Genomic DNA, 14,036 nt, shown 5'->3' with positions numbered 1-14,036 from the left:
GGATAAAATTAATCAATAGACATGATTTGAGAGTGTATGATATTACAATGGGATAACATGTATAATATAATTACACAAATTTTAACAAAATGGTATTTTGGACAATTAACTACATTTATAAATGGAAATTTTCTGATTTTTTTGGGATAATTAATTCTGCTAATTTTAAAAATCTGAATTTTTTTAATTAGTTAAGTTTTAATTCTAACTTAATTTGTTAAAATAATTGATTTTATTCTATCAGAATATTTATTTGCTATAGTGATGTTCTTTCAGAATTTATTATATTAGAATATTATTGAATAACAACAAAATTCTTGAATCTAAGGTTGAAAAATAACAATATTTTAACATATTCTTATACATCCGAACTTAAATACAAATTCATACATATTCTTACAGACTAAAAGTCTTATACATTTTAATATAATTAAACATATTCTAAGAGAATATCAACAAAAATGAATAAAATTCTTAAAAAAAATAACAACATTCTTAGATTGTGAATATGATCAAACTTTATTCATTCTTCAAGTTATTCTTATTAGGTCTTCAACGCATTCTTCCGACCATTCCTATCACAAATACAACATAAACTAATAATGGTTAAAAACATGTTACTTGAAATTAACTATCACTTTATATATTCTGGTAGAATACATAGAATATGACAGAATACATTCTGACAGAATACATAGAATACATTCAAAAGTATTGTATTTACTGCTAATATAATTTTAGATTGCAAATATACAATAACGAGGGACAATAGAAATTGGAATTCAAAATCACAAATTGAATCAAAATAATACACATACAAATTAATTACATTTTTAAACAATTACATAAAACATGTGTTGCTAGTAATTCTGACAGAATGCATACCACAATGTTAAATTCGTTAGATTCTCTTTCATGCATTTCAACAAATACTTATTAAGTATTATCATCAAACAAGCCAAAATCCTGTGAAAAGTTTAGTGTGATCAGCAGCAAAATAAAAAATCAAAGTTTAAGTTTTTCAATACCAAATAAAAACAAAGAAAACGAACCTGAAGAATCAGAAATCAACAGGAAGGATAATCGGATGTGGACGAGTGCAAAAGCCTTAACCCTTTCCATCTTACCTGATATGGACGAGTGCAACGTTAATTTTATATATATTCATTTAGTTGTAACGAAAGAATTTATCTCAATGATATAACATATGTGGTTTAGGATATGTGATAAAGAAAAAACGGATGAAGATCAAATTGTTCGTCACTCTTTTTTAACCATTCTCAAAAGAAATTTGATTATAAAATCAGAAATTAGGTTAAAAAATTAGAAATTTAGTTCAAGAACATACCAGGGCTAGGATATTGGTGTACGGCAACAACTATAGACCGATTTCAGTGATGGAATACGAAGCCGACGAAGGAGAGGGAGGAAGAAGAAGATATGACAGTGGCAAGATGAAGGATACAGAGGTATGTTGATGGTTATACAGAAGAGATATTAGGTCAACATATATTTATTTTGTTTTCTTAATTACAAGTGCAAAAAACCAGAAATACCCTTCTTGATTTAATTAATTATTTAATTATTTTCTAATTTGTGATTGGTGCTTTTAGGAACACAATAGTTGCTAGAAACATTTGAACCTATATATATATATATATATATATATATATATATATATATATATATATATATATATATATATATATATAGAGAGAGAGAGAGAGAGAGGGAGAGCTAGGTTGTAGTGTGAATGGATATGTATTATGCGGACGTGTGTGGGCTAGATTATATATATATATATATATATATATATATATATATATATATATATATAGAGAGAGAGAGAGAGAGAGAGAGAAAGAGAGAGAGAAAGAGAGAGAGAGAGAGAGAGAGAGAAAGAAAGAAAAAAAATCAATGGAGAAATAGAATGAGGAAGAAAACCAACAAACTTTTTATCTACAATTAATTTAGGTATCAAATTTCACATATACATGTACATACATATATCTAAGAGAATTAAAAAAAATGAAAAGAAAAATTATATGCATGTACATATGCAATTTTTTTTAATGTATATACATGCACAAAAAAATATGAATATGCATTAAACATTCATTTTATTGAAAACATCTTTTGTCAAATCTTAATTTCGAAATATAAGGTATATTTTCACTTATTTGAAAAATAAATTAATTTTTTTTATTTTTTTTTTAATTTTTAAAAAAAATATTTTTTTAATCAGTGAAAATATTTCTTACATTTCGAAGAAAAAATTTAAAATAGAATTTTTCAAAAAAAAAAGTATTTTTAATACATATTCATATTTTTTGTGTATATGCATATTTTTAAAAAACATGTATATGCACATGCATATTTTTAATTCCTCTATATGCTTAAGAGTAAACATATACATATACATATGAATAAATATATGCATTTACATATAAATAAGTATATGTATATGCATATGCATAAGGCAATTAGATACATATGACTATTGTGTATATGCATATGCATTAGATCAATAAGTATATAACATATGCATATTCATAAGTATATGCATATGCAAATGAATAACTATATGTATATTCATAAGTATATGCATATACATACAAGTGAGTATATGCATAATAATAAGTATATGTATATGAATAAGATATGCATAAGAATAAGTATATAGATAATAATAAGTATAAGCATATACATATGCATATGTTATACATAAGAATAAGTATATGCATATAAAGTAGGATATGCATATGTATATGCATATGCATAATATGACATATACATAAGAATAAGTATATCGATATTCAAGTATATGTATATGCATATAAATAAGTATATGCGTATGCATATGCATAAGAATAAGTATATTCATATGTATAAGGATAAGTATATATTATGAGTATGCATATCAACTTTTAACAAATAAAATAAAATAATTTTTTTAATAAGTAAAAATATTCTTTAAATTCCGAAATTAATATTAAAACACATTTTTTTAATAGACAAGAGAGCACATAATCAGTTTTATATTAGAAATACTTGAATTCACATCAAATTTGAAGTGTTCTTATGATTTCTCTCGAAAAATATAAGTAGTGTGCCTATAATTAAAAATGAAAATGAAAATGAACTGATCAATTGAAATATTAAATTTTAGAGAAAGCTTTCCTCAACTATAACAAAATCATCTTTGAAGAAAACGTATGATAATCTTTGAGAAAATAGGTTGTTATATACTCCACCGATTATGCCAAAAAAGTGTCAACTTTGGAGCCAATTGTAACATCCCGATGACAAGGTATGAAATTATTTCCGAATTATGCATGATTCCTTTTTGTTCACAGTGTGGTGAAGCCTCACCACGGAGTGGCGATAAGCCTTTTGACCGTGGAGTTTAATGGGCCACCACGGTGTGGTGGTGTTGTACCACGGCGTGGAGGCGGCTGATGGAGAAAACCCTAAAGTTTAAGGGTTGAGCCCTATTTAAGGATCCTCAACCCCCTTATAGACTCCCTCACATCAGCCTCCATTCCCCCAAACCGTTCCTTGCAAACCCTAATCATCTTTCTCCATTTTTGAGCTAGTTTGGTGTTTTTTGAAGCTAAAGAAAGAAGAAGGGGGAGGAAAGAAGCGAAGATCAAGCAAGCAAGTCCCCATTCTTCACCTTGTCACTCTTCTGGACCTTTGTTAGTATCCAAGACTCGATTTTTATCATTCCAAGTTGTTTGATCTAGAGTTTTGTTCCTTTAGTTTCTTGTTCTTGAATGTTGGAATGGTTAGGCCTCATAAAATTTTCAACTTTATGAATCTCCATGGTCAAGGTGATCTAGTAGTGTTTTGGATCTGGACTATAATCAAGTCTTGATGTCATGCATAGAGATTAGGTAATAAATCCTCATTTTGACCTAATATGGGCTCAAGACATGCATTGGGCATGTATGTCTGGAAAGGATGGACTTCAAAATATAATGATTAAGTGCTCATTGGTTAAGCGCTTGCATTATTAAGCTTTATGGTTTGGGTTTTGGACCTTTTTGGGTAGTCCTAATGGATAAAGTTGGAAACTTTGTCTTTTTAGATAGCATTTTGGTCTAGATATGAGCTTTAGAGCTCTTGGAGTCGGAGAAAGCAGCTGAATGTATTAAGATGTTGAAACTCAGGCAACCACGGCATGGTTGCAAGTCAACACGGCGTGTTGGCTGGGGTTTCCTGACTGATTGGATGTTGGCGGAACACGACGTGGCCAAGGGGCAACACGACGTTTTAGGTCAACATGGATTGTTGACTTTGACTTTGACCTAGTTTGACCTAAGGGTATTTGTGACAACCCGAAATTTCCATTTGTACGAACATCATCTATTACATAGGAGCCAGTTCAGTTTCAGTGATTTTCACACTTTTCCGAACAAGTTTGTGTACATTAGGGTTTATGTTTAAGGAGATATCAGGAGAGTGGATGCTCCTGGTTTTGTTAAATTTGGGCATTTCAAGTTTCAAAATGTTACAGTCCAAAATCAGGAATAAAAATATTTTCTGCCAAAATATTCCAGGACTATAAATAGTTTTATGAATTAAATAAATTCATTATTTACAATTCCAAATAGAGAAAAGCTATATTCTCTCTGACGGATCTTCGGGTTTTCATCCCATATTGTGAGTCTACTTTACTAAATGTATTTCAATACTTGTTAGATGCTTAGTAACATCAATAACATGTTTAGATTGCAAGATCCGGGAGTTTACCGCCCAAGAACGTTCTTGGGGAGTAAACTCCAAAATGGAACTTTAAGGCTTCCTAGACCCGATTCCTTGCTAGACAACTTGTAAAGGACTTTGTGTATGATCTATATAGGCTAGAAATCATCCAAGAAACCCAAGTCATTGGAGTTTACGGCCAAGGAACTTCCTTGGGCCGTAAACCCCTTTTCAAGGGCATTTAGTGCCCTAAACTTCCCCCTAATGCTTAAGGACTTTATCCACTAGTGCTTGTGCTTAATTAGGACATCAAAACCCATCAAAATCACAAGTTTGTAGGAGTTTATGGCCAAGAACCCCTCTTGGGCCGTAAACCCCTTTTTCTAGGGTAAAATGCATTCCAAACACACCATAGGCCTTAAGACAATTTACCTTGAACACATGGGACTTGAATGGAGAGTAAAACACATCATAATCACTCCTTAAAAGGATTTTACGGCCAAGGAACATATCTTGGGCCGTAAACTCCAAGTAATGGCACAAATGTGTGCCTTTTGTCCCCATTAGCCTTAGATAAAAGTTTGGAAGCTATCCTACACATGCAAGGGCCTCAAAACAATTAAAAGCCATCACCCCATAGGAGTTTACGGCCGTAAACTCTAGGGGATGAGGTCCTTTGGCCGTAAACTCCCCTATGGAGCTTTCCAAGGCCTTAAACTACTTCATGTGTTATTCCAACAAAGCTAGGAGTGTTCTAGGATCAAGATAGCACTTTAAAACACCCAAAACCACCATGTGAGGAGTTCGCGGCCATAAACCCATGAGTTTACGGCTGTAAACTCCAAATGGTGGGGTTTGTTGGGTGGTGAACTCTTATGCAAGGCCATTTGATGTTTCAAACCCTTTTGCCTTGTCCCGTAGCAACTTAGATGCAACCATTTGGACCTTAAACACTTATAAAAAGTGTTTACATGTTTTCTAAGTGTCTTAACTTATTTATTAAGTTATTATTTGTCTAATTAGTTATATATATGCTTATTATATGATAACTAGGCTCGTGCGTGTAAACAAGTCTCCGTTTGCCACCTAGCACGGTATCCGACACTGCAATTCAAACAGCTCACCACAAGTGAGTTCATACCCCTTGAATCAACCTTTGAAATGATTTTAAATGTTTTAAATACTTTATGGGGGGGAATACAAGTCAAATACTTATAGTTATTGCTTCAATCACATGTGATTAATAACTAGGAAAACAACGATTTTTACACTGTTCAAACTGCTTTACTTTGAAATGTTTTACAAACTCTTTTACTATCCAAACTTATTCTCAAACTGTGATTCAAACAAATGTTTCTTATACTTAAACTGTTTTATCAACTTATGCTTTCAAATTGTTTTATAGATCGACATCAAGTCGATCTTCTCTTGAAATTATATTTATGCTTCAAATGTTTTATGAAAACTTATTTATGCTTTTATATATTCAATTGCATGCCCATATATGTATAGATGTATAAATAATGTTTAAAGGACTTAGGAAGGCCATCCGCCCTATTTCCTTTTCGCGCCTTGAGATGTGGTCTGGTGGGATTTCGGGTGACCATCCGAAGGTCGTTTCAATATTACTTATATATCATATATACATATATAGACATAAAAGTACTTCCATATTCATACTTATCAGTACATCAATAGTTGGTTACCATCGGGGTAACACAAGTACATATACAGATATACTAGAAACAAGTACATATACAGCTATACTAGAAACAAGTACATATACAGCTATACTAGAAACAAGTACATATACAGCTATACTAGAAACAAGTACATATACAGCTATACTAGAAACAAGTACATATACAGATATACTAGAAACAAGTGCATATACAGCTATACTAGAAACATGTACATATACAGTTATACTAGAAACATGAACATATACAACTATACAAGAACGAGAAACATTACATATACATGAATACGTTAACAATTGTGATCCACTGTATCGGAGCATGCCTTAAATGTCATGGCCCGAGTTGTAGCCAGAATTCTCTTGGAGGGAGAGCGTGAGTTTTCGTATAGATCTATACTGGATTGACTATCCTACACCTTGCTGCTAGCTACAGCCGAACCTGCAGGTCTGCGGGTGCCAAACGTCATTTCTTTATTACGACCATTCATTATATCGTTGTTACCAGTCGATAGCATGGTGCAATTTATCACAATATACCTTAATATAAATCCGGTTTAAGGTAGTAGTAATTAGTACAACAGTAGTTCTTATTATACAAAGCTACAGTACTACAATGATTTACCCATTACATATTTTGGTGATAATCTCACTTAAGCATTAATGTACAAACTATATTTTATCAAATGATAGTTATACTTGGGTAATTACACACTTTTACAACAGACGAGTTTACAAAACAGTTAAGCCTTGGTAGAAGGTTACTTTTATAGAAAATATAGGATTTTCTAAGAGATTCAAACTTTTACAAGCACTTTCAAACATTTACTTACATTTTTACAAACTTATACATTGAGACAGTTTCAAACGTTTTGACAACAAACATTGACACTAAAATACTTATGAACTCACCAGCTTAATGCTGATAAACTCTTTCAAAATAACTTGTATTCTCAGGTCATCAGTAGACAGGTACCGAGGCCAGCTTTTGAGAAGATGGAGTGCATTCAAGACTCATCTCATATTATTTTGTGTTACGTTATTTTTGGTGTCTATAACTGTACAGAACACTTGTATTAAAATTATATATTTAATGCAATGGATGATGTTGTTTGCTTATTTACATTTACTGTGTTGTGATACTGTACATGACGTCCTCCGCCCCAGAACGTTTCCGCCGTTCTTGGTTTTGGGGTGTGACAGTATTTGAGGTATTTTGAGTTGTATCCAAGGATTTGTCACTATTTGATGAATAAGTGACGGGTAGAGCTGATATTCAGTGTCGGGACCTATTTAGCTACTGTTCAGATTTAGAGGTAAGTTTTCCTCACTATACTTGCGGGTCGAAGGCACCAAGGCCAACCCTTTGGATTTGATATCATGTTTTGTGATAGTATGTTATCGAGCTGTAGTGATCTGTTAGATTGGTATCATGGTATATAGGATCTTGATATGCTTAGTGATCAGTAGATATGCATGTTCTTCTGTTGGTTGATTATATGTTTATTTGTTATGTATATGTGCACATATTTGGTTGGTAGTTGAGGCTTTATTGCATTGTGCGTGAGCAAACAGGCCAGGGGCATTCCAACCCGATAGTTAATTGGGACCGAGGGTATTCCATCCCGAGGATGACAGGACCCGTTGATGAGTTGAAAAACTCTTTGATCGTTTAAATCTCACACAGGTTAATCAGAATAATGCAAACAGAATAACAAACAATAGAATGAATCAATAATGAGTTGAATGATTCAATAGATTCACGCCTCAGCAGAGCTCGATAAAGAACTTCCACTATAGAGGCTTTTAGGGTTACAATCGATAAAACTATAATCGCTTTGTATGATCGACAAAACAGCTACGTACAAAGATGCATGCAAGCATCTATAAATACTAAACCCTAATAATTAAATCACGGATGGACAAGCCCAATCCGGATACAAAATTGGACTATGGACCGAGCCCAAGACGCAACACATAATGGACCCTACAATCTCCCCATTTGCGTCATTTGGGCGAGACTCTACTTTGGCTTACTGGATCCTGTTGCATTAACCTTCTTCGTGGTATCGAACAGGCAAGGAATGATGGTAAGAATAGTTTGTCTGAAGCGAATATACCAGTGGATCATGTCATTGAAGTACTTCTTATCATCTTCAGAATTTTTCTTACACCGATTGATGATCCCCAGAACATGCTCCAAACACGAAGTGGTATAAATATGTTTGTCAGCCAAGGCGAACAGACATTTTTGGCCTTCATTCCTGGTGAACATAACTGAGTTTCGCTTCGGATCGGTCCTCCCCATCTGCATTTTATTCAGATCACTTGCAGAACCGATTGGGGAGATGGTGGGCTTCTTCCTGAATACATTAGCAACTTCCTGATCCATCTTAGCAACCTCCATGATATAACCAACATCCTCTTGAAGTGATCTATGATCGGCCCATATTCAACTTCATTGGTGAGGAGGATATTATGCAAGATGATCCAATCATGAGGATTCAGGTTAGGAAGATCAGCGAGAGAAATGGCATGTTCGGCTTTATCTGACCCCCTCAATACTTTAAATCTGACATTCGTGAAGTTACCCTCCCGAAAGGGTTTGAGGACCCGAACGTTGACGATCTTCTGTGCACTCCACGTCTGATATTGAGGCTGAGCAAACCTCAGATAGAAATCAATAAGTTTCTATCGACCTTCGGGTGAGGATGAGGGACTTCAGCAATGTGGGGAAATGCATGAAATATAAAAGCCTTTCGGGTCAAGGGCATGTCGAACTGAGAGTCAACAGAATTAACTCTGTCCAAAGAGATTACATGTTCAAGCCAGAGGATGCTAGGGGACTCGATTACTTCTTTGATAAGCTTCTCAAGAGTCCATGGAGGGAATAGGTTTTTTCGACTTTCAAGGAGATCATGAGCCTCCTTCATCCTCCTTTCATTTGCTTCGGCCTCCCTAGCGATCTGAGCACTCAAGTCTGGTTCCTTGTCCCTGGCCTGTTTCTTCAAGATATCAGCAATGGTTTCTTTGTCATCGTCTCCATCACTGTCATCGAGAACCTTTTTGCCTTTGTCTTGAGCACCCGATCCTGATGCATGACCAGTTGGTGGTGGTTCGGCTGCTTTAGTTGGAGCTGATGAAGAATTAGGAGGGGGTGAGATTGAGCTGTGGAGACAGGAGGAGGTTCAGATTTATTACTGCCCTTTGAAGCTCCTTCTCCCCTTTGTTTGGATGGACCACTTGCTCAGGAAGCCCCACAATTTTGCTGAGCAAGGCAAGGGCAGGAGCAAGTTTCTCAGCAAGAGTTCGTCTGACTGAGTAGTTGAGAATTGGGTCGTGCGCTTCAAGGATGTTTGAGAGGGCTCCATGGACATCCGAAACACAACTCGAAATCACAACATGCTCGGATCGAAGAGAATTAACCTCCTTCTCAGTTTGGGAAAGCTGAAGACTCTTGATTTTTAGTGAGTTGTTTTGCGTGCAAGCGCATCCATCACCGAGTTTTCCGTGGCAAGGTCTTCTTGGAGCTTGGTCAAGAGATCCGCAACGGCTGCCTGGAAGGATTTGTTGTCAGCTTCAAGGGTCTGACGAAGACTGGCAAAGTGGTGCTTTTCTATTTCAAAGGAAGTAACCAGCTTCTCAACAACCGAATTAACCTTCGCTGCATTAGATTCAGCTGCCCCCTGCAAAGACTCCAAAAAGGTGTTAGCATCTCGAAATAGTTTTTCGACTTTTTCGGTCGCAGCAGCACAGGTGTTTGTGGATGCATCCATAGCAACTATAGCAGAGTGGATAGAGGCTTCGTGTGCCTTGGTGAAAGTATCAACCATCCCCTGAATGGCATCTTCTGTGATATGGGACCGAGAGGAGGAGGAAGAAGCGACGAGATTATCAATTTTCTCATGAAGTTCCTTGATGTGCTTTTTGGTGACAGGTGCATCATCATCATCATCATCGCTTTGAACTTGGTAGGGACTGTAGTAAACAGAATCGAAGGTCATATTTTGCCCTCCTAGAAATGTGTCGGTTTCGGCTGAGTGATTGGGAGATGAAGGCGATGGTGGACGTCCGGTTGGGAGGTGGTATAGGAATAGAAGTGGGTGGTATATGAGTGGAGGAAGTTATGGGAGGAATGGAAATAGAGATAGCGATAGGGGAGAAGAGACAGGTTTGGTTGTAACTGGTACCTCATGTGAAGGCGAACGGGGAGGAGAGTCGCCTCAAAACGACTCCTATGAGTCTGAACTTTCATCCTCTGATTCACTTGAGGAAGAAGCAAGAATGAGTTTTCGTTTAGGCTGGGTTTTCCTCTTCTTCGGTGGAGGTGATTGGGCTGCCTTTGTTGGTTTTCTCTTTTTAGGAGAAGGGCCTTTCGCCCCTTTGACCACTTTCTTATCTTTCCCTTTCTCTGGTTTCTTTCCCCTGGGAGCAGGTTTGTCGGCATCGTTGATGGACTGAAGCATCTCTGGAGTTAGCTCTCTGGGACCCGAAGGAAGAAACTCCTTGTAGGTCTTGATGATGCGGCTCTCCCCTGATACACAAGCATACATGGACTCAGGAATTGACCCAACAAAGAGAAACTTGGAAGGATCAGTGACGATGATCTTTGTAGTGTGGAAGACGCCAATCGAGGAGAGTGGAGAAGTGGCCACTATGGGGACATGATACTTGTCCATTGCCCATTTGGTGACGAGCGTCCAGAACCTCGCATAGGAGATTTCAGTGTGTCGAGAAGTAGAGGCGAGGCTTTGGATAAACTGCTGCCATAGAACTGAGCCATAGTCGAGGTTGATCCCATTGTACAACCCATAAATAATCGTCATGAACAAACGACTGGCCCCATCAGAACCTGCACTCCTCTCATATAAGCCTTTGAATAATATCGTGAAAAAGCCATTCCATTGAGGAGGAAGACACGACTTATTGAACTTCGTGACAGTGGTAAGGATTTCAGTGTAACCCATGTTGTAAAACATGGAGAATAATTGACCCACAGAGATCGAATCAGGGTTAACCCTCGATTCATCAGGTTCAAACCCTAGAAGTGAGCAAAATCGTTGCTTTGCGATGGAGGTTTTGGTATCAAGGATGTTGAAGTAAATATGATCAACAGATTTGTTGTAGTGAGCTGTGGAGAAAATCTGAGATAGACATTCCATAGGCACAATTTCGACCTTGGTCAGTGCAATAACCAGTGGAGAGTATTTAAGACACTCCACTATGGGATACATGAAGGCATCATAGGAAACTGGGTGTGAGATCAATGACCAAGCTTTGCTAGGGTCTGATTAGGAGAATATTGGAGGTTTCATTAACAGAGGAGGAATCCGCCATTATTGAGTGCTTCGAAGAAGAAGATGAACAGTGGGAGAAAATTGTCTTTGTTTGCTTTCAGAAATTTGGGTGCAGTAAAGAGGTGAAACAACTAGGGTTTAACCCTTTATACTGTGTATAGAGGTGAGAGAAAAATTTGCCCCCAAATCCTCTTGAAACGCGAATCGGTTCCTGAGTTGATTGAAGCGTGACAGTTGGCAACCCTAATGATTACGTATGAGAGAGAAAAACGTTTCCATTTAGCACGCCTTCCCATCAAATACCTTTTTGAATACTTGAAACCCTTAGTTTCCCAGCTGAGTCGTCATCTTATCTTTAAAATGAGTTGTCGTCATTAAATAAAAATAAACACTTAGAAAAACCACAGCATCCCCTTGTGAATATAGCATTAAGAACCGGAGCTACATAAAGAAAAGTAGCTTGTAGTGAACCAAACCAGACTTTTGGAAAATCAAAAAGATTTTCGTGCATAGAGTGTCAAAGATGAAGAAATAAAGCAACATCTATGTGGAAATTTGTGATGTCAATATAGACACGAAACAGTGGATCCCGGGCACGAATCTCTTCCTTCAAATTCAAGAGAGACTTTAAAGTGTCTGTGTGGATCCCCGTTGAATTACGATCAAGCACTTGTTAAGAAGTGTTGAAAGGCATCTTTTGATGAGGCTTAGAAGGGTGGCTTTCACTTCAGTTCAGAATTCTGGATCTTGACATAAGATAGAAACCGAATGAAGTACTTGTGAGACCAATGTGGTCTGTAAAACAAGTAGGTTTGGACAATATTTAGTGACTTGTTGGAAAGTTTGGTGTGAAATCTCAAAAACAATTTAAAACTGGATTCTATGGGAAGAAATGTTATGGTGTGTAACAATTTCATAAGAATCACACAAAAAGAAAAATAGAGATTTATGGGTACAACCACTTGGGTGGTTTCGTCAATTCATGGGTGAAAGCTAGAGCAAATTTAATTGCTCACCGTCAATGCATAGTGGGTATTGAATTTTGGGTTTCACTTAGCACGCAGTGACACAAAGCTAAGATCATAAACACAGAGATTGTGTAACCATAAACCTCAATGGTTAATTCTGAGAGTCTCAAGGGTTACATTTATGAACCGAAATATGATGGAGAAAAGTGTTTGAGGTGTTGTAAAGAAACCAAAGTACCTCTGCTATAAAAAGAATGACCAAGCAGAAAACTCTTAACTCATATGAGAAAAGAGTAAGGTAGCTCATGATTAGAATAAATTTAGCAGCCTAATTGGGAAGACAAGGTTTGTATATACCCAGTCAATAAGGCTTTATTCAAAATCAGTTGAGGCTTTGGACAACATGCAGCAGCATGCTTCTAGGGACACTTAGCTAGTATAAAGTGTGAGAATGATACCTGCCCCATCGATATTCCATAAACTGTTAACATAAAAAGAAGTAGAGACAAGAAGAAAGAAAATATTTTTGGAATTTTTATATTTTTTGAAAAGAGAAAAACAAAACAATCCAAAAAAAAAATTGAACCGAACTAGAAATGGACCGAACGCTCGGTTCATTTCGGTTCCCAAAAAAATATATTTTTGGAATTTTGAAAAACAATTGTACAAAAGTATACAACCAAATACATCACCTTTTTGAGATAAGCGAAAAGAAGTGCAGTGGGACCGAACCCGAAATAGACCGAGAGTTCGGTTCATTTCGGTTCCCGTGTGAACCGAGCCCGAAATAGACCGAGCGTTCGGTTCATTTCGCTTCCAACTTTTAGTTTTGAGAAGGTGTTTTTGGTACTGACTCCGATTCCATCATACCTAGGCCTTGTAGGATTTTATTGAAACTTGCTTCAGGAAGAGCTTTGGTGAAGATGTCAGCCAGTTGATCAGTGGTTCGAACAAAGTGAATTTTGACGTTTCCATCTTCCACATGATCCTTAATAAAGTGATACCTCAGTGCTATATGCTTGGTCTTGGAATGTTGCACTAGGTTATGACAGATCCTAATTGCACTTTCTGAGTCGCAATATAGTGGGATCTTTTTCATATTGAGTCCATAATCTTGGAGTTGGCTTTGGATCCAAATCACTTGTGATGTGCAGGAGGCGGCTGCGATGTACTCTGCTTCAGCTATAGATAGAGAAACACATGTTTGTTTCTTCGATTGCCAGCTAACCAACTTCCCGTCTAGGAATTGGCAGCCTCCTGTGGTGCTTTTTCGGTCAAGACCACATCCTAAGTCTGCATCTGAGTAGGCTTGAACGAAGAAACCTGAGTTTGAGGGATACCAGAGACCGAGAGAGGTGGTTCGCTTCA

The sequence above is a fragment of the Lactuca sativa genome, chromosome 5, assembly GCF_002870075.4.
Source record: "Lactuca sativa cultivar Salinas chromosome 5, Lsat_Salinas_v11, whole genome shotgun sequence".
Classification (NCBI taxonomy): domain Eukaryota; kingdom Viridiplantae; phylum Streptophyta; class Magnoliopsida; order Asterales; family Asteraceae; genus Lactuca; species Lactuca sativa.
The sequence above is the reverse complement of the archived record's forward strand: the minus strand, read 5'-3'. Positions refer to the sequence as shown.